Source organism: Ruditapes philippinarum, unplaced genomic scaffold (genome assembly GCF_026571515.1).
Source record: "Ruditapes philippinarum isolate M1 unplaced genomic scaffold, ASM2657151v2 ctg77_1_1_1_1, whole genome shotgun sequence".
Lineage (NCBI taxonomy): Eukaryota > Metazoa > Mollusca > Bivalvia > Venerida > Veneridae > Ruditapes > Ruditapes philippinarum.
This window is the reverse complement of record NW_026864370.1, coordinates 44,027-66,420: the sequence shown is the minus strand read 5'-3', so window position 1 is coordinate 66,420 and position 22,394 is coordinate 44,027. Positions and strand designations below refer to the sequence as shown.

Genomic DNA, 22,394 nt, shown 5'->3' with positions numbered 1-22,394 from the left:
AATTGGAAAAAATCTTTGAATTCAAACTACATCTTAAAATGAATTACAAAATTGCAAAATAATAGTTAAAAAGGCGTAGGATTTCGAAAGTAGTTCCATACGGTGTGAAGCATAATATCTGTCGTTGAAAAAAGTCTGTTGTAAACATAAATTTGTGCAGTATTGAAAAAGGACAAATTTGATTGCAGCAACTCGTTCTTCACGTATTCTAATATGGTCTGACTGATAATAAATGGTATGATTTGTTTTATTTTATTTTTAATTGATTCATTTGCCAATTTAGTTCTACATTTGTAGATCTGTCAGTGTCAAAAAATTATTTCTGGTGCAAATTTTATGTAATCAGATAACATACTAAACAGGTTATCACATGAGTAATTCATAATATTTGGATGAAATTGACAACATCATTTATATCAATTTGACTTATTTGTATTTGTAAATATACATGTAGTTGTAAGTTAACTTGCAGATTTACAAAAGAATGTAAGGTCAAAAATTAGAACAGTTGGGTCAAATATCAGTAGAAAAGATATCATTTTATGAAAACATTAAACTATTTCGTTAGGCCTGAATTTTTGACCCATTTTACAGACACTTTTTGAATACTGCCATATTTTATGTACGTTGAAAAAGTCATCACTCTGTATGCTCTTTCCAAATGTAATTTACCTAAGAGGTTCCTCAGATGGGACTTGTATGCTAGATACGCATCCTAGATACACTGTCTTGACTATCCTGTCTTTCTAAAATTCTGTCTGTAATTGATTGCTGGTCAATTCTTCATGCCCGCAAATGAAACACTAAAAGGATTGTCATTAATTTTTAACCTCATCGCCATTATTGTAAACCTGAAAAATCCTCAGGCAGTGAGATATATAATCAAACCTGAGAATACATGAAAATAATTTCTTGGTCTACTTGCAATTTCTAAATAATGCCCATAATATATTTATTATAGTAATTTGTACTAATGTAAATAATAATTTGCATAAAGTAAAATGCATCTCTGACAATCCAGAGCAGAAAACTTGTCTTAGGGATGCACACCACAAACCAATTTAAACTTGTTGTAATCATATCTATTCTAGTGAAAAAAATGTATCTCATTATATTGATATGAATACTTACTTGATTATTTGTCAAATTGAGACCTATCACTTGAGAAAAAAATTATAGGAAGCAACTTTGTAATCCAGTTAATATTTCTGATGGAAAGACTCAGAATCCTTTAAAAGAATTTCTAAGCTTTAGATTGTTTTTTTTTCTGCATTATGCTCTTCATTTAAGTAACATTTGTTTTCATATGTCCAGTAAGTATTCACCTGTAATTTATTAATTCCCTTTCAATGATCATTTTTTATAACTTTATTTTGTTTCAGCCTGTAGCTATGTCGCCGACAAGATTGGCCGACTGTGCTCTGGCAAAAACAGTGAGAAGGATGTAAAGCCAATTTCTGAACGGCAGTGTGTGCTCAGCAATGGTGGTTGGTATTTTAATATACATGTCATCCTTGTAAAAAATTTTAATTTCAGGAATAAAGATAAAAAGTTGTTCATAGTTTTGAAAGTTATTTCTAATTTCATAAACTTTTTAGATCACCAGATCAGAGCATCAGTGGTTCTACTAAGGTGCCTGAAATAATACACGGAGGGCACCTGAGGACTTTCGCCTCCAGTTAAGCTGGAAAGTCTCTATGTGATTTCTACTGTGTTGGTACATGACGTACCATGTAAAAACCCAACCAAAGATCGCCAGAGTTCAAGGTGATTACTTTATTGTGATCACCCAATGTCCATCGTCTGTCCATACGTCCATCCACACTTATTTTTAAAAACATCATTTTCTTAAACATGGGGTAAGCATATTCAAAACAGACTGGCTCAAAAAAAAAATTATGAAGAACTCTGGTTTCCATTCCCATGCAATTAAAAGGATTTCAAGAATTAATCAGAATCTTCAAATAAATGTATGAAAAAGCTAACTTACAGCAGCCAACTGTATCTTAACAATTATTTTTAAGCAAAGAGCCTGGTCATATGCAGATTGGTCTTTTGTTAAAATATGCAACTACATCTTTTCAAAGTCATTGCTCTTGGTTTAATATTTAATGCTTATAAGCTTAGGCTTGCAACATTTTGTTTTCTAATTTCTATGTAAAGAGATGATAATCATATAATAATCATTTTACCATATGTTTCAGTTGGGCAACAGCCAGTTGAAAAGGCTCCTCATCCAGACTCGCCTCCTCCACCATACCAACTCCCGTCATCACAACCTCCGGCTTACCAGACATAATATCAACTAAAGATGGTCAAATTATAAAATTCATTGCAAATTAGCGAAAAACTTTTTTTGAAAAAAAACTGAATGTAAAAGATGAAATATATTGAATATTTGGTATTATAAAGAAACCAGACTTTTGGACATGCAGTAACAATTCATCATAATGAAAGAACATGGCTGCACTTAGTATTTGGGTTCTTTTTTAGTCAAAATAATTAGAAAGAAAACTGCTTATTTGATTGTAATTAAATGCTGATAATTTAATAAAAATGTTATTTGTTTATGACATTTTTTAAAACAGAAATATTAAATAATTTAAAAAAAGTCTTGGCCAATAATTATTAAAGACGCATGTACAAGTGAAAATATAAATGTTTGTTATCTGCTGTTAAATACATTTAGTATACTCAGGGTATAAACTAATTGTGAAATTGACAAGTCATGCAAAAAAATAAATCAGGGAACAAAATTAAAGTTGATTTGATTTTACATTTGCTGGCAATTGTTTTTTATTATCGTTTCATTTTTCATTGTTTTCATATCATTTGATATATGTTTAAATTTACTAACCATGTTTGTTTTTATTAAAGAATTTTATCTGTTTTACTGAGTATGTTAAATGATAACCCTATAATTAAAATCTAAAATGACAAGACAATGCTGTCAAAATAGCAAAGTAATGTTTCAAATCTAAAAACTGCATTTGTTTTAAGCTGAATTTTTTACATTCCAGAATTTAATAGAATTTTAGGCATTTGAGTGTTGTTTTACTCATCCATATGTTCCTACCGCTTATAAGTCGGGGGGTCTTAAAAAAGATATTAAAAGGATATTTGTCATTGCCTTGCTCTTCTGAACAGTGGTTTTTTTTGTGTAAAATTATATTTTAATTTTAGATTCCTTGATTATACAGTGTATGAAACAATTATTCTAAAATGTTCAAAAGCAGCAGAATAGTTGTGGAGGGGATTTTTTCTGTATTTTCAATGTTATGGTTATAAAATACTCAGTAATAACAGCTTTTTATACTTATATAATTTATTATATGAAATATTTTGTAACATATCAAAGTAGATACATCTTTTTATCTTTTAAAAGCATTTTTAAAAAGATTTAATTTACAATACATGCACTTTTTTCTTTTAACAATGTGAATTTAATGAGGGTTGCAATTTGTTTTTTAATATTAGCCATTTGTGGTTTTTAATTGAATTTAGTTGAAAATATTAGGAACGTTCACATTAGCTGCATTACACATTAGAGATTTTGTTTCAATAATACTAAATTTAAAGAAAATATGAGTGTTTCAGTTATTCCTAATGACATAAAACATCCATTTTAATTAATTAGCAATTTGTTGTAAAAGCACTACACATAAGAGATTTTGTTGTAACATGAAAGTTCCAGTGGAATATTTTGTTTTTGTTTTTTTTTTATTTCAGATTTTCTGTAAAACAATAAAATTGTTGTTTTAAACCTCATTGCTTTGTTGTTGTCAACTTTTTCCTTGCTTCATAATAAAAGTTACTGAAACTATAAGATGCTTTTTTAACAGCCATTGACAATAGTTTTCACTGAAGTGATTCAATTTTCTTAAACAAGAGTCCTCAGTAGGCCAAATGTCTCACTTGTTATTGTATTTTTAAGTTATGTCCCTATTTCCAAAATTTATATTTATTTGAATACCTCTAAAATCAGTAAAGGTACTTACTTGAAACTTCAAATATGTATAAAGGGTCATCATCAAGTTAATCATGTCAAGGCACACAACTTTTTGATTGAATTTTACAGTTATGTCCCTGTAACTTGTAAAATGTTAAGAAATTTACTACATTGCATTATAAAACCAAAACAGTTATTAATGTGAAACTTTTAAAAAACTTAAGCAAACTTACATGTAGAAAGCAAGTTCTACAATTATATTGAGTTTTTCAAAAGTTATGTCCCTTTTCATCATAGAATATATTTTGAAATTTACATATCTTTAAAATCAGAACAGAGGGTCCCTTGAAATTTCAAAGCTTACTTTGTGAAATATTTTAAATAGACTTATATATTTTTAAATGGTCTTATCTTTCAATCTGGACAAAACCAATTGATCATTTTTATTGAAAATTTCAAAATATATACTGACTGAATAGCAAACATTGAATGAAGCTGATCTTGACTAAATGCACTAAAGATTATGTAAATGTCAGAAAACATTCTTTGTTGAAAAGGGGCATAACTTTTTAACAAATTCAAAAGAGTTGTAGAACTTGCCTTCTAAGTTTGCTTATGTTTTTTACATATATAGGCAAGCACAGCAAGCCTAGTTATACAACTCTTAATTGCATTTTGACATGATGGTTGTGCCCCTTTCTTATCTTCACAGCTTTTTGTTAGTCTAATCATAAATTGGCACAATCAATGGTTAATTTTCCTTGTTCCAAACTTACAATTTAAAATCTAACAATATAAACCTGTGCACTGACAAGCAAGATACGACCAAAAATGTATTAAAATCAGTTTACTAACTCTGGATAGACAAATAAAAATATGAAATGTGCAGCCTCTGACTGTTCTACTGTGGCATAGGTTAGCTGACAATGCAGCTAGCGATCAAAGTGGAAGCAACAACTTATCTTGAAGAAAGGGAGATAATTTCTCCAGTTTCATACAAATTTTCTCTGAATAATATAATGCTGAAGGAATCCATACATTTCAGTCTTCTTCCCATACCAGTGTATATTTACTTACATTGTGGAATCATAATTATATACCACTGAATAATTCATAAGAAAAAATCTCATAATAAACTAATAAAGTTATATATTCCTTGACTTGTTGCATCTATTTAGGATTAATCGATAAAATTTTGTTGTAAAACCTACAGGTATGCATATTGTTCTTCAGATGTGATAGGCAAGGTTTTTTCTTCCTATCTTTGGGAAAAGAGTTAACTATTGGATAATGCTATTAAAGGGACTTCACTGAGGGCTGGTAACAATTTTATGAGATTAATAACAAATGCATGTGTGTAAAATTCCAGATTATTTGCTCATCCCATTTTTTTTCTTATCAGAATAATCATTCTATTCACATAAAATGACCAAAATCAGACTAAGAATAGCACAAGAATATGATTTTCAATTTATTTCTGAGTAGATGTCTTAATTATCTTTGCATATATTTCTGTTTTAAGTGCCCAAGTTGATCTATGTAAGAAATTCACTTTTATGTATTTAGGCTATTGGACCTCAGTGGAGTTCCTTTAATGTTGGTCATAGGCAGATAGGTCACCAGAAAGTTATTCACCAATATTAAGGGAAGTTGCCAACATGTTATGGTGAAGAAAATATAATTAGCATGTGCCTTTTGATGAAAAAAAGTTAAAACCATCTAAAATGGCCCAAAGCCGCTTAATGACAAGACAATATATCAAAGTGATATTTATTTAACGTTAACATAAATTTATTTATTAAAATATTTATTTTGATTAATTGATGTACTACTTTTCTCATAACATTTTTTTTTAAAATAAATTTATGTAACAAAATTTAATCATGTCCCCAAAGTCTTTGATTTCATTATTTTCTATAAATTTGTGGTTTAAAATTCAGAAGCTTAAAATCATTTTCATGTTATTTTTTCATGAAATTCCTGTTGCCCATGCTTTCATATAATGTACCTGTACGCAGTGATCTCCTACAATTTTGCCAAGGGAGGTAATCACTGTGAGGAGTTTGCCGGTATGTTTAAATGTTCTGTGTTTTTAATGTGTTGTCTCCCTTTGACCATTATTGATAGACAAATACATGAAGGTAAATTTATTAGCTTCTGCTTATTTGAATTATCTCTAGTAGATAATAGATGCTCAGGGTCAATTCAGTATACAGTACATTTACATAATGTAACCTACATCACTTAGCCCTATTAAATTAGAATTTAGATAATTCAATTTATAGAAAACAATTTTTCTAAAAAAAAACAGAAAAAACATAAACAGCTGGTTTTATTAGATCTTTTAAAACTACTACTTTTCAATTTCTTATAATAAAATTTACAAATTACTGGGCACTTCCCTTTATAAAGTTATCGTTCTACTCATTAAAACAACTGCCCGCCGTGACAGAATATACCTGGGTTTTCCCAATACCTGGTGATACCTGAGAAATGACGTCATTCACACTTCCGCGTGATTCCCTTGTAAGAGTTGTACGATTTACAATTTGAGCGTGTACGAACTGTCAACAAATGCATTTCCAATACACAAAATTTAACTGAGTGTGCCAACAATTGGGAAATATTGAACACGGCTTGTTACCAGTGTGTGGAGTATAACAGAAAATGAGTTTTTATCGATTTTACACGTCTTGAACTTTGGGATAATCTTAGGGGTTAATATTTTGGTTGGATTTATCATTTTTACGCAATATGGCGGATAGCGTTAATTGGCTGTAATTGGCGATGGGAGACCCTAAACCAGGAGCCCCACCGTTGGGCTCCAAAAGTGTAGAGGAGCTATGGGACATGATAAAGGAAAGGGATGGACTTATTCTTATGCAATCTCAGAAAATAGAGTCGTTAGAAGAAACTGTTAGGCAACTCCAACAAGAAAATGCAGTTTTGAAAATGAGTTCGTCCTCAGACAGGTAAAACTCCTTTCATCAGATTAGCATTTGTTTACTCTGATCTTGACGATAAAAGACATTGATTATCAATATCGGTTAATAAGTATGTTTTCTTTCAGTTTAACTTGGTCTCTGTGTTTAATGGGCTAGTACTTTATTATGTAAAGGTCTATTGTTCTATTCATAAATAAACGCATTTTTAATTGCATACCTCTAGAAAAGGAGTGCACTGGCATAAAAGCTCGGCAATTAGCTTATCTATAAGTAGACATTGTATAATATACATTTCCAGTATAAATCATGTATATTTTAATAGATTAGGCCTGTTACAGGATATTTTTTCTTTGTTATTGTAGTATGAATTGATCGCAATAACATAATCATTTAAGCCTAATTTTGTTAGGCAATATATATACACTACTTCAATTAATACAATTACTCAATCAGACATTAGAAATCTATTTATTTATTGAAATTATCAAGATGCTATCTGTAAACAATAGTAGATCCATACAGCATATTATTCATAAAGTCATAATATTTTGATGTGTCAAAGCTAGATTCTGAGATATTTTTTTTTCTGGGTCAGAATTCCCTTCTGGGTAGGAGGTATGCCCAAAGGCCATACACAAAATACATTTACACTGTAGCACAATACCTCAACATGTATTACAATTACTCATTAAAATATCATATGTATAATTCAAACCAATAGAATTATGAAATGTAATAATTATAAATGATAGAGGCATAAAAATAAAGGTTGATCATTTTTCATGTTATATAGACAGTCACCAGTAGTCTGGACTCAGTAGTAAAATACTATCTCAGAACATTAGCAACATAATAACTGTAACTGGAGTATAATAATATTGAATTCCTCATGTTGTACAACATAATTATGTCTGAGAGAAAATAAAGTTCTGTTCTGTTCTGTAATATTAGCAATCATCTGAGAGAAATAAAGAGGTGAAATTTATCAGATTATCATGTATAAATATACCATAGATTTGCATGTTTACATTACATATATGTAAACAAGTGCACCTATTTAACTTGGTCAGTCACTGTATTATCAGTGTATATCAAAGTCTTAATGGTTCGTAAGTAGGATCAGGATTTTGTTTATTGGTCAATCTGTGGTCAGTGATAATCCATATATACAAATATACATATTACTTATAGGCTTCCATGGTGTGACTATTGCTAGATATTAAGTAATATTGTTGTGTTTAATGTAAAAAATGTTTTTCAATTAAAATTCAAGATAAAATTGAATAACACCTATGGTTTCTTTTCACAACTGACTTTTTTTAAATTGTATTGATATATTTAAATTTTTGTATAATAGTTGGAATACATGTATTAGATATGAATTCTTCACTCACAGGGTTTACTTTATATTTGGTTATATGGGGTCTATATTGTAAATATTTGGTTCCAAATTTCTTCAGTATTTGGTCAATAAAATGCAATTATTAGCAGAAACTCTGATGATTTACCCAATAATTTGGTTGCCATAGTTACTGATATAATTTAAACCCAGGTCTTGGAGTTGGATGAATAAGTTTGCATGATCAGTTACAAATATAATATATATTATACTGAATGAATGACAAGTATTTAATGATGTTGGACAGAAAGCTGGCATAATTACTATTTTCGAAATTCTTTGTGTGCCCATCAAATATGCCAGTGGCATCATGGGTGATAGCTGGAGCCAGCTTCCTCATTTATATCTGACAAACAAACTAACAAGAGCTGATGTTTCTTGGGAGAAAAATAGCATGTAAATCTGAGGTGTTTGACTTCCAGTCACCTGGCTAAATTCATATCATAGAGTATCCACCCCCACTTTTATATGTAGACCATATTCCATACTCTAAACACTGGTTGAATTTAACAATGCCAGAAATTTAGTATTTTTGCTCTACCCTTGAAATCTACCCCTGCGAAAGCATGTTCATCAATTCATGAATATTCATGAACATCTTTCAATTGTTCATCATCTTGGCAGAAATGTTCATGAACAAATATTCATGAACATTCAAGTTCATGAATATGTCTGTCTGTTCACGATCATGTTGATGTGTTCATGAACATTTTGGCATCATTCTTGCTCTGTTCATGAACATTTTGGTATGTTCATGAACAAGCTGACAATAATCATGAACTTTAAAAAAAAATTTGTCTTTAAAATTCTAACCCATGTGAATACTTTTTAGAAAAAATTTCAGTTCATGAACTGAAAAATTTCAGTTCATGAACTCTCGTGAGTTCATGAACTCACTGATCATCAACAAGAGTTGGCTGACCTTGGTAACACCCATAATGCAAAAGTCAACATGGCCGCCAGAAACAAAGCTCTACATGTGTTTTAACAAACTTTCGGTGCAAACTTACTTAAAAATGGAATAAATAACAATGACTTAGCAAAATGAAGAAAAAGTGATGTATTTACATAATGGACTATATAAAATCTTATGGAAAATTGTGTCAAAGAAATAAATTGAAGAGCAAACTGGCAAGTCGTGAATTCTAATGACAATTCAATTTGTACATAGGGAATCAATGAGCACAGTGTTTAACAAGTTTCATTACCTGTGTAATGGGCTTTTGTGTTTTGTATTTGTACTAAAACACTGTCTATTGTGCATTTTATGGCTGGTACAAATCAGCAGTCTTAGAATTAAATGAAAATTGATTGTGATGTCACATTATTATGACCCCTGGGAGAAGTTTTTGAATTGTTCATGAACATATTCATGAACAATTTCATGAATGTGCATTTGAACAAGTTCATGAATGTGCATGAACAACAAATGAGACTTTTTTTCTTTCATGAACAATTCATGAATCGATATATTCATGAATGTTTATGAACATATATTCATGAACATGTTCATGAATATCTTGATTCATGAATTGTCCGTGAACGAAAAAAAGTCTCATTTGTTGTTCATGCACATTCATGAACTTGTCCATGAATATGTTCATGAACAGTTCATGAATTATTCATGGAATTCTCGCAGGGGAAAGACCATAATATAATAAGATATAATATATACTGTAAACAACATGTCCTAAAACCAGAATGTCATGTGATGATGGTGTTTAAAATGTACAACAGAAGTTACAAATACTATAGTTGGTAGAACATGTATTTCTTTTACCCACATTTCCCCTCCTAATTGAATTTCTGTCTTTATAAATTGAAGTTGGCAGCGTCTGCTTAAAATTGCATATAGATTGATTTTTTTTTGTAACAGTCACTTGCAACGTTTTAGTTTCTATATTGAAAAGAATGACAATATAATAGCCAAATGTAAACAATTGTATCGGGATGAATTATTTATAAATCGTTTTGCCCTTAAGTATGCACGATTATCAATTCATCAATACGTAAAGTTTATTTAATAGGCAAAAAGGAATGAATGGATAAGAACCACTATACTGTAACGAATTCAACTCATTTTCACAGGAAGTGGCTAAATCAGATTTTATAGGGTGTATAATCCCTAATGTTTTATTAAAACATCCTGTGAATTTGTCGATTTGTACTCCGTTGCCTGATTTGTACTTTAATGCCCCATCAGAATATTTTTTCCTATCCATCCTGTCATTTTTATGTCAAATTGTTAAAGCTGCTTTTAATCGATAATCGTTTAACAAGTTAGGGATTTTCACCGCAGACGAGCCTCTATGAGGAAAGACTTTCTATACAGACCGAACAAGTGATTATTACATTGACCACCGGTCAATTATAATGTCTGGCTAACAGATAGTTGATAAATATGGTTACAAATCATTACCTAAGAGAAGTATTTTTCTAAATTGTCCAAGATAACCACTATTACCTTAGTGCACAGGAACCGAAAGTCTGATCTGAGTCTACAGTTTCGTGCAGTGACGAGTCTGACATTAGGTTCTATTCTGTTGGCTGTTTTTATATCTTCATATTTTGTCTTGATGCCCGGAAAGTTGATAACAGACAGTTTTAAATAGTGTAAGCCTGGGCATTGATTCATTTAAGAAATTCAGCAGGTTGAAAAGCACATTGTACTGGCAGATCGAACTATGGAACAATGCATAATGCTATCTAAGCAGCAGCATCATATCCCTGGCGTATAATTTATAGCCATTTGGAGGGTTTTACAGGTTACATTTACCAAATTTGTTCCTAAATCTAAGTGAGGTTGTAGGTACAAGTACATTAATGTAAGTTTACGTTCTCTTAGACTCTGATCAGGAAGATTATAACTATTCTTGTTAAATGTTTATGAAATGTAAGAAGACCGAAGAATTACGTAAATATATAAATAGAACAGTATTTGAATAAATAAAGTATAATACAGTCACAATATAATAACAGGAGACAATACTATAATCATAGGTGTAGTTATACGTGTATAGGGACACAACTTTTAATTTGTGTGCTTGTTACGTAAATTATATGATATTACATGATATATGATTTCCTTTATTAGTCAGACGACTCGTAAACTGGTAGAATAGATGAGTTAACTAGTTTAAAGATAGGGAGATAAAATGAAGGGAAATGTAACAAGTTGCATCTGTAGATCCTTCGACTTTGTCCTTTGGATTGTAAAATGCCTAATTGTAAAGATCCAGCCCTGTGATGATAAACGCTAAGTATATGAAGGTCCCGTTCCGTGTGGATCAGGATCAGGTCAGATAGTTAAATTCCCACTAAATGCCCCAATACTGTGGATTGCACATATCTCCGGCTTTTTATAGACAATGACAATTCTCATAACAAGACGAGTCTATAAATAGAAACATGTCACACCTTTAATTCAATGGTTTTTCTTTAAAGACGGGTTGCACAATATTCAATGTAATATGTCTAATTATAAATACTGCAAGACTTTAGTATAAAGGACGTTTTTTTTTTATAAAACTTTCCAACTTCTTTAATATACTAGGTATATCTGTGGGTTTGACGACGTGACATTTGATAAATGACACAGGAAGTTTTCTTTTCAGTTTGCGTTATCTTTTTCTCTTTGTTTAATTAACAGGTAAAACCTTAAAACTACATGTACATGTTCTGAGTAAAAAATTTCAATCAATATGCAGTGTTACGAAACATGCATTAAGTTTACGTTCATTGTTTGTAGCATAATTTCTTACAAATCAACATGAACATGTTTTACTGCATGCAGGACAGCTTATAAAACTTTTAAATTAGTCAAAACTTTATAGCTTGTTAAACAATTAAACTAGTAAGGCCAAAAAAAACCCTCACAGTTGATGTAACAAATAAATGGGGGAAAAAGCAAAGAAATGGGCCTGCATGTATGTGTATAAATTTTCAGTTTAGAACACAATTGCTATAATGTTTTGTTAAAAGACTCGGAATACATATAAAGACATCAGGAGAACTTGTCTAAAAGCTGTATGCAAATCTTTTATCTCAGCCGAATTCAGTAATAATATCTAAGAGAATTCAATAAAGAGGTTTATTTTATTGCCTTGTGATTGACTTGTAGGTCAGCCAAACTATATGATTAATTGACAAGATTTACAACTGTGTAGTAAGCGTAGTTCTCACGTTTAAAGTGTCATAAAAAGACACAGTATAATATCGTTTAAGTCTAAGTTGGAAAAAGAACAGATATTAAAGTATTTCCATTATCTTAAGTATAGTAAAATCAGTTGCTTTTGCCCTAGTCATCTGCATGGCCCCTCCACCCAATTGGGAATAGTGAAGGGACTTTACTTGTTTCTCTTTTGAATTTTCTATCCTCATTCACCACGCCAGCACACCAAAAGGTATATGCCCTACATGTATCTGGTGACAGTGAAAGCCATGCAAACAGTAAAAGCCTCGTTAAAAGTTCCGGCACAATGAGTAGAATCGGACATAATCACTGTAGGCCAGTTCAGGTGTCAAAACAAAACCACTACTGCATGGATTGACCCGGCAGGGTACATGCACAGAACTCAGCTCATTTCACCAACTTTTACCCTACCTTCCAGGGGGATAAGGACAGGGGTTGATTGGGTCGTGGTAAGCATCTCCTTATGCATGGTTAGTATTTACTTGTGCATGGAAGTTCAAAAGCTTGAAATACATGTACTAATGATTGGGGAAGTATTATAAAACTTTCTGATGATGCAGCTTTGGGATTCCTTTGTTTATGAAGGAGTCTCCCCTCTTTGTCTGTAGTTATAACAGCATGATTTCTCTATTGATTTCCATTATGTTCAGTGTTTGTATCAAACTTTAGCGTTGTTTTGATTGTAATATTTTCCTGGGATTTCCGTTTATGAAATTTTTTATGTTCTTTAACCTTTACCACGCTAAATATCTTAAATGAACTTTATCCATCTTTCAATTGTGACAAAGCCATTCATCATTTTTAGGGAAATTATCCAAAATTTGTTGTGACAAAAAAGCGATTAGTACACTACAGACTAAGAAAAGACAACACAGATGTGGACTTTACTGCATCACCTTAGTGCAGTAACAGACTAAGTCGTTCTAAATTTAAGTTAATTAGTTATTGCACTAAGGTGAGGGCTGGTTGCTTGGGTGCAGAATCTATTGCCCCCAGAAGGCTTATTGGTCAAATTTCAAAGAGACATCATTTTAAATTCATGTTTTCTTGCATCAGCTAAAATTATCAAGTATTGCATTTAAAGCTGCATGCCTCCAGATGAGTCAAAATATTTCAATGAAATCAAACTTGAAAAATATGTACTACAATTTTAGGAAACGTAAAATGGTTGAAGATTCAAGTAATATTTTACATGTTATGTGCGGTTAATGACTGATTTTTTAGTATTTACAACTGTATTTCTACTGCGTTACTAACGCATTAAGGGCTATTTATGCATATTTTGACCACTTTTTGGTAATTTACATGGCTTGTAAGTGCCATTGATAATAGGCAAATGGCTTCCTTTTGGTAATTTCACAATATTATACATTCAAATACATTTTCAAAATTTTCATGATAATAAGTTATAATCTGGAGGCGTGCTGCTTTTATGTGTCATGAAAAGAATCCAGGTGTCAGACCAAACAGTGGTGGCGTGGCATCAGTCTACTTCTGTAATCTAAGCATTGCTGGTAGCAGTTGGGTTCAAACCCTGTCGAAAGTTAGCTGTTGTTTCTGTGTGCAAGAAACTTTACACTCATTGCTTAATACTCCAGTGGTTTCAGGAACAGATTTGAGAGTGTATCAATAAGCTTATAGCTTCCAACACACTCAAACTTAAATAAATTTGTAACTATACAAATGGTGAAACAACCAAGCAGACCTGAAACAGATTTCTGGCCCTTAGTATATATCTGCTGTATAATGCGAATCATGTAAGTATCAAGCTTCCATTGTCTTATTGACACAATGAATCTACAAGTCTAGCTGTTTAAATAAGTGTGCAGTCTGTGATTCTTAAAGTAACAAAAGTTACAACAAAGCCTTTTAAAACATGTTAAAAAGTGATTGTTTGCATTTATTTGATCAGATTGATATATTTAACATCATTTAAAAGTTTTGGTTCTGTTAAAATAATAATTGACACTCTGACTTCAAGTACCAGACTAAATTCTTATTTTGGCCAGTCTTTAGAATACTTATCTTATAATAGGCAAATAATAGGCAAAATTTGGCTATTAATCTTTCAAGAGTGTTATCATTCTTTGCCATCATATCAGTAATTATTTCCACAAAAAATCAGTTTTTTTCCCTTGCTTGGGTCAGTTTTAAGTCATTAGTGCCATGAAGAAAACACATTTATAAAATCTGCCACTTCAAATTATACCTGGTCAATTAAGAAAATAGAAGAAAAATTGGAAGTTGTAAATTCAAAATAATGTGTCCATTCTTACCTTGAAGTCTCTTAACAAAATATTGATACATAACTTGAAGAAATTCAATTAATTTTCAATATTGACTTAGATTAAATAAGTATAATATATTATATATATGGCTCTCGACTTCTTGTAGGTGAAAATGATATAAGGTATAAGAAATTGTATAAGTGTATTGAATTAACTTACAGATATTACTCTCTGGTTTCTTAGTAGCATATTGTAACCTAATAGACCAAGGCTAAATTTGCAGAATTAATTTATACCTAAAGGCACCCAACTTTGGAACTTTTTAGATTTATTGTTAAAGGCCCATTATACCCCTAGAAATACTTGTATTTTTATTTCTTTTAAAGTTCTAATTTTTTGATGTAGTGTTATCAGGTTTCCCTAAAGATACTTATTGGGCATTTACCTGAATCATTGTTTTCCTCTGTTGCTTTTTGGCAATTTGTACAATTATAGCTAGTGATTTTGGTATTTTGTATAGAAGTCAAAATACTAATTTGTTGACATTTTGCTTCTTTTATGACATATAATTTTACATTCATGCTATTTTCGCCAGGTGACAAGAATCTATCATGCTCTTAAACCATTATTCAGATGTTATAAAACTTGTTTTGCTCTTTCTAAAACGGAAAAAATTCAATCGTTTCTGTTGTGCATGAGTTTGTATAATTGAAAAATGTCAAAATAAGAATGTTATTTATGGTTTGTTTGTTTTTCTGTCTGTTTGTAACAAAACTTTAACCTTGACACCAGGAATGAATCATAACATGTCTCTTCACTCTTCAGTCTCTAAACTTTTCAGCTGTAATTGCACCTTGATGTCTGCTCTACCTGCAAGATCCATTGAGAGGTCAAGAGCTCAAGGTCATCTAAGAGAAGGGAGCTTATTTCCCCATCCCCCACCCCTTGGTCACAGTAATCCATCAAACTTTTTTTTTTTTCAAATTCCCAAACATTAATAGTGAATAAAGTTCATTATAATTACAAGAAATTATATCAAAGTACCATAATTATATGATTACTAAATGTAAAAAACAGGTGTTTGGTTTCAAAAAGTAAATTATTTAGATAAATCATTTACAATATAAGTGATATTTGAAATTCTTATGGTGAGAATGATTTTCTATCCCACATCCATTCAGTTTTCAAGTTTTGGATATGAGAGTTTTGTGGTTTTTGCAGAAGAGAAAATAAAGATTCATAAATGTTTGTAAATGTTTGTTACATATTCATTGACAAGTTAATTAAATACTTTGATATATGTTGCAAATTGGTTTGTTTTTTTGAGTTTGCAAAATTTGTCAAGCAGTACTGTAAAAGCATTAATATGGTTGATTTTTTTTCTGCCGATTTAAGAGATAGACCTTCTTAATGTGACGGGGATTTAAAATCTTATAGCCATGAGAATCTGTACACAATATTACGAATACAGTAAATAATAGCTGCAAAGTTTATTGGTGTGACACAAATATTTATATTTTTCTCACGATTGTTTGTCTAATTGCGTTGATGCTCATCCTTGCACGATTAAATATCAGATTATATCATTTGCTTTATATGCTAGTTTATATCATTACAGTACATATTTATGGCTTAATTTTCCAAAAAAATTGTGGCTGGTGGCGTCAGCATTCAAAATTATAGTCCGCCTTTCAAATCATATATTTCTTATCTTTTCTCTGTATATCATAATTAATATATCATTATCAAATGTGGTTTTTGACCACAGTACTTCTGTTTCACCCATCAAAGGATTTCACACCTATGTGATGTTTCTTTGAGAAGCTGAAGGTAATTTTCAGTCTGTTCCTCCACAGCTTTCCAAAGACCCAAAATATGTTATTACATCACTTATTAATTTTGATGTAAAAGTAATAAAGAAAATTGCCTGGATACAATTGTTACCAATCAGAGAACTTCATGCATGTTTATTGGGTCATTCTTTAATTGAAGGTCACTGATTGCTACTATAGATAACTCCAGGAGGCCTTCAGATAACTCTAGCAAGGATTTTTACTGAATTATTCCCCCTTATGAATTTCTATCAAGTTAATTAGAATATACAGATATTATTTGTAATTCAGTAATTTTAAAATGTAAACTTTCTTTATATAAAAAGGATTGTGAAGAAATCTCACAGTTTATTTAAACCTAATTCTTGAATGTGCTTCCTTGAACTAACCTCAGAGTACAGGTGTCTGGGTAACCCGGTTGTTACCTCAGTTGAGGGCTTGAATTATGATGATGTATGAGTTGATAGGCAGACACCATAACTACAGAACATAGGACAATCGCCCCCCTTTCACCCCTTTATATAAGCAATGTGGAAGTATATATAAAGAATAAGTTAAGTCTTCGTAGAACATGATCAGCAAATATACTAAAGCTTGCATTCGTATTAAAAAAATGCATTGTCAGCAGTAAGGAAAAAAAATTATATTGGTCATAATATTGGCAGACAAATGTGCTGAATGCACATGGTTTGTGAGTCATTTGCAAAATGGTTTGATCAAAAGGTCTGATATCACGAATGAAGAGCCTAATTTGCCAAATTACTATATATAACTGTCTGTCAGTGTCTATTGTTACTCAGTGCTAGTGTGAAGTATGAACAGATGTATATGAAATTTCATGAAATAAAAAAAAACAAAACAATTCTATAACCCACTCTGATCAATAATTTTGAATCTTCCTTCTTTTGTAAGACACTCAGAACACACACATGCATGGCCTCGCCCAAATACAATATTATATGACTGTTATGTATTGAGTCTATTTGCTTTTGTCGATGGGAATGTGTACTCAAGATGAAATTTGACTTTTTTGAGCAGACTACTGGTTAAAATATTAAATGACTCAGAGAGTGAATAAAATTTTACTAGGTGTGATTTTAACAAGTGCCTAGCTAAAATGAATTAGATATATATTGTTATGACCCTCCTTTTCTAATAAATTATGCCAGAAATTCAGCAACTGATCTTAATAGTAACTGTCCATTGTGGTTTTCTGATCATAAGGCCAAACTTTTTAGTTTGCTGTTAAAGAACCACTTAACTTACATCACTGTGGGTTCGAATTCCTTCAGGGATTTTCAGTTCTTTTATCTAAAGAAGCCATCCAGCTATAGCTATAATTGCTTTTGCCTGATAAAATGCCGGAATTATGCTTTAAGGTTTTCCAGTACCAGTATTTTAGCTGGAAAGTTGTCGTAATGCCTTTTGCAGTGTTATGGTGTCTAAAAACCGACCAGTAGGAAATTAAAGACTTTAATTAACATTGTTAATTTTCTATTTATCCCATTACGTTATATAAACGCCTTTTAACGCCTTTTTCACTACCCCCCCTTTTTGTTGTCTCAAATGGTGAAAAAATGCCTTATTTAGGCCCCGAACACTTGTTTATGTTTGAGAAATGTTGTTAAAAAAGTGCCCTCTTTTTCGGCGCGGCCCCCCCCAACCAAAAGATACATCAGGGGGTTGCCAGAAGGGGGATGTGCCCAAGAAAATTTTGGACTTGTGAGAGGCTATAAATGACCCCAGATTGATCATAAGGTAAGGTGTAAGCAACGCTGAAAAGCATTTGACTCTATCTCAATCCAATCCAAGTTGCAGCACTTTGAAATAAATTTTGATGGAAAAAATCAAAATAGTGATTTTTGGCAATTTTGAGATGTCCCCTCGTTGCCATGGTAACAGAAAATTTAAGCCTGAGCATGTTGTTTCAAGGGCAATGGTCCAGTCAACATTTGTGCCAAGTTTGATTAGTGTTGAAGCAGTTTTTATAGTATTATAGCAATTTGAACTTGTAACAGGAGACTTTTTTTTTTTTTAAAGACTTAAATTAACATTGTTAATTTTCTATTTAAAGTAAGGTGGTAAAAAGTTAGGTTACTGTCATAAAACTGAGGTGGTCCTCTAAATCAGGTATAACCATAATGGTAATGAAGGTCTTATGTCTCCTGCATGGATTAAGTGCAATTTGCTCTGAAAGTTGGGGTTCTGTGTTTGAATTCTTTGAAACATAAATTGAGTCTCTAAGATAGTGATTAAAACTGATGCATAGAACATTATTTTGATTTTGTGTTGGTCTGTTTGTCCATCAACTTCCTTAAAATTTGTACATAACCATGACGCTAATAATCATCAGTCTTTCAATATTCACTGTGTGTGATAACCTCAGCTGCTTCATTATAATAAGTTATAACCTACAATTATAAAACTTGGGTATATTGTACATCTAATATTGTAAACATATCATATGTTTTGTTTTTAAATGTTTCATCCCAGTATGTTTGTCATAAGTTTACACTATTTGTTCGGGTGTTTTTATCTATCTATCTTTTCATTATGTTACTGATACAACAGATCTGGATGATAAAATAAAAGCTATTGTATGAAGTGTGCCAGATGATTTAGTTTTTGGAAAAATGACATACAATTGACTGTGTTGTAAATGGAGACGTAATTGGTTCATATCTAAATATTGATACTTTGCCAGCTGTATGGGCAACATGTTGAAGCCTTTGATCTGTTGAAAGAAAAGGTTAAAAGGTTATGAGTACTATTTATGGGTTGTATTTGTATTGTCTTATTTTGGGGTTTTCTGTTGCTTTTTTTTGTGTGTTTGTGATTTTTTGGTTTGGGTGGTTGGGGGGGAGGGGGGAGGGGTTGCAGTGTAGGGGACAGGTTGACTTGATCGAGGGTTGACTGGAATGCTTGAAACCGTACAAGTGACCAATAGTTGACCAATGCCCTGTAAGCAAATATTAGTTGCACTGTCCTAAAGAATATTAAAGAGTTGGCAGTGTGCTTGGGGTTTTCAACTAATTGCTTAAAATAATGTGATCTTGGACTTAATCTCGCTCCCCTTACCCCAACGACCTGAATTATTTGAGGTAGTTAAAAAATCTATGTTTTAGCTGATTAGATGATTATATTTAGATTTATACGATAGTTGTGTTTGCTGAAAAGCAAAACAACAGGAACCGTCGGTGTCCGTTTGTATAAAATTGTTAATCCGTGCATCATGCATAGTATTCGTGCAAAAAAGTGAACTTCAAATCAAGATATTGTAACTTCCAAAATATGTAACACAACCACAAACTGATACGGTGCACTGTGATATAGGAATGCAGTTGTTTCATATTCACCTTTTTTTATATACAAATCCAGTTTTGAATTAAACGGTTGTTTAATGTAATTCGTTCTCTATTCAGACATGTGGCTATTAATGTGCTGTGATTAAAAAGGCACATTGAATTGTATAATGTTAGTTTGTGGCCTGCTATCTGAAATGTTATTTATGTCAGTCTCGTTGTTGACAAGAACGCTTTATCAACATTTAGTGCACAGCATGTATAGAAAATTATGATTCATACAAAGGTGTCAGTAAAAACCTGTGCAGATAACAAGCAGATTATGAGTTAAAGTCTCCCAACATATACACACCACACAAAAAGAATGATTGAAATCTGATATGATGCATGAGAAAGTATGATTATCATACTTTAACAATTATTTATAGATAAAGGGGAAGCACTCCTTATAGTATAAATATGCAAATAAAGGGAAAGCATCCCACAAAAAAGTAAATTTGGTTTTAAAGAAAGTTTAAATGATGAATTATATGCATAGTTAAAGGCGAAGTGGACAGTGTTTATGAAAATGAATTTAATATGTCAGATATATTGTATAATATATATAAATATATATATTTTTTAAAAAGACACATGAAGAGAAAGAAAGGTTTCAGGAGATTGCTCACTGTCTTACCCTTAATCTTCTGTATTTCTAACATGAACAGGTCTCAACCTTTAGACTTTTTCAGTTGGCCAAAAAAAGTCTCATGTAAATACTACAATGCTCTTTTACAGAGTTTACCATCCATCTTAATTGACAGCTATAACTGACAGCTTTGACCAACAGTTTTGACTGACAGCTTTAACTGACAGCTCTGGTCATACTGCACACATATCTCCAAGTTTTAAGAATGTCATCCCTTTAAAGTTGTCAATAATTTGAAAGAAAGATAAATCTTACAAGCTTATCAAATATATTCAAGGGAGACTATACAAGAAATAAAATTTGAATGTGGAAGGGACACAACAAGAATTTATAGTGAGTAATGTTCAGTAAGAGTTATCTTTCATAGAACTTTGTGAAAAAAAATCCTAAAAAGTATATTGTGTCTGCTTTAACATAAATAATGAAATTCTATAATTATTTTCAGAAATGATGTCCAGTCTGACAGCCTGATGAATAATTGTAATCTAAAAACAGATGCAGTTTAGTTTTCTTTGTTTTTTGTTAGGCAGGTGCAAAAATAGAGATTTTGTAAAAATGTTTTAAAATGGTAACAGGTATGACCGTAAAATACATGTTCAGTCATATTGACATTTAGATTATAGCACACACAAAAACGTGAAAATATTAAAAGTACAGCAGTTGTTCTCTATAGTCATGTACTGGTAGTTCTTTTGTTGTGGTTTTTCTGTTTTAAATGACAACTTTTTTTTAAGTTTACAGTTTTTATTCTTTGATACACTTTTTAATGCTTGTGAGTCAAAAAGTTTTACTCTAATATTTTAAAAGTTTTACCCATTTTATAAGTGTTTTTTTGCGAATAAAATATTTTTTTGGTTAAAAAATAAGTATGATTTAAGGAAAAATATCCCAATTTTAAAAATTTTCCCCAGGTTTCAAGATTTTATTTTAAAAATGTTTCTTTTTATAGGTTTTTACCCTTGTATTAATATGACCCGTATTTAAAATTTTTTTTTTTAACCCTGGATAAATTTTCAGCTAAAACCCATTTTTTTTGTAACAATTTATTCTTTAATTATTTAAAGCCCCACATTATGGGATTACCCCCTATTTTTCCCAAAAGTTTTTTTTAAATTTTTATAAAGTTTGGGGGATTTTTTTTAAAAATTTTTTAAAAAAAAATTTGGTTTTTTTATTTTTTAAACTTTAATTTTTTGTTTTTTTTATGATTTTTTTTAATTTTTAAGGTATATAATTTGAGGTAAATTAAATGATAATGAATATAGAAATAAAATTTTTTAATACCCAAAAAATTTAATTTAAAAAAAAAGAAATCCCCCTTTGGGGTTCCAAAATTTTTAAAAAAAAAGGTTTTTTTTAAGTTTTTTTAAATATATATAATTAAAATATATTAAAATTTTTTTATAAAATTTTTTTGGTTTTTTGGAATTTTGTTGTTGTTTTTTATAAAATAAATGTTAAAATAAATTTGGATATGATGAAAAAGTTTTGAAATAATATTTTAAAATTTTGTTTTTAAAAAATTTCTTTACCGAATTTTTTTAAAAGGGAAATTTTTTTCCCCTTTTTTTGGGGTTTTTTTGGTGAAATAGTTATTTTAAAACGTTATAAAAAAATTTTATTAATGAAATTTTTTTTTTCTTTTAAAAATTTTGTTTTTTTAACTGTAATTTGTAAACCCGTATTTTTTTTTTAAACTGGGATTTAAAGTAAAAATTGTCTAAAAAGTTTAGATTTTATTTGTCCTAAATTAAAAATTTAAAGTTCTCAAACAAAACAAAAACATAATGACAATCCTTAACCAGCTGGAAACATAAGTGTTTAAGTTAGCCTTTGCCACCAGTATAAACCAAGACCAG

At 30.8% G+C, this 22,394-nt stretch overlaps 1 long non-coding RNA gene across 1 annotated transcript; it reads left to right on the top strand.

Moving 5' to 3' along the window:
* Window positions 1-85: 85 nt before the first annotated feature.
* On the top strand, window positions 86-3,768 carry LOC132725368 (uncharacterized). The gene is made up of 3 exons (XR_009625043.1): window positions 86-235; window positions 1,383-1,487; window positions 2,205-3,768. It is a non-coding gene; the product is annotated as an uncharacterized LOC132725368 (long non-coding RNA).
* The last annotated feature ends 18,626 nt before the right edge of the window (window positions 3,769-22,394 follow it).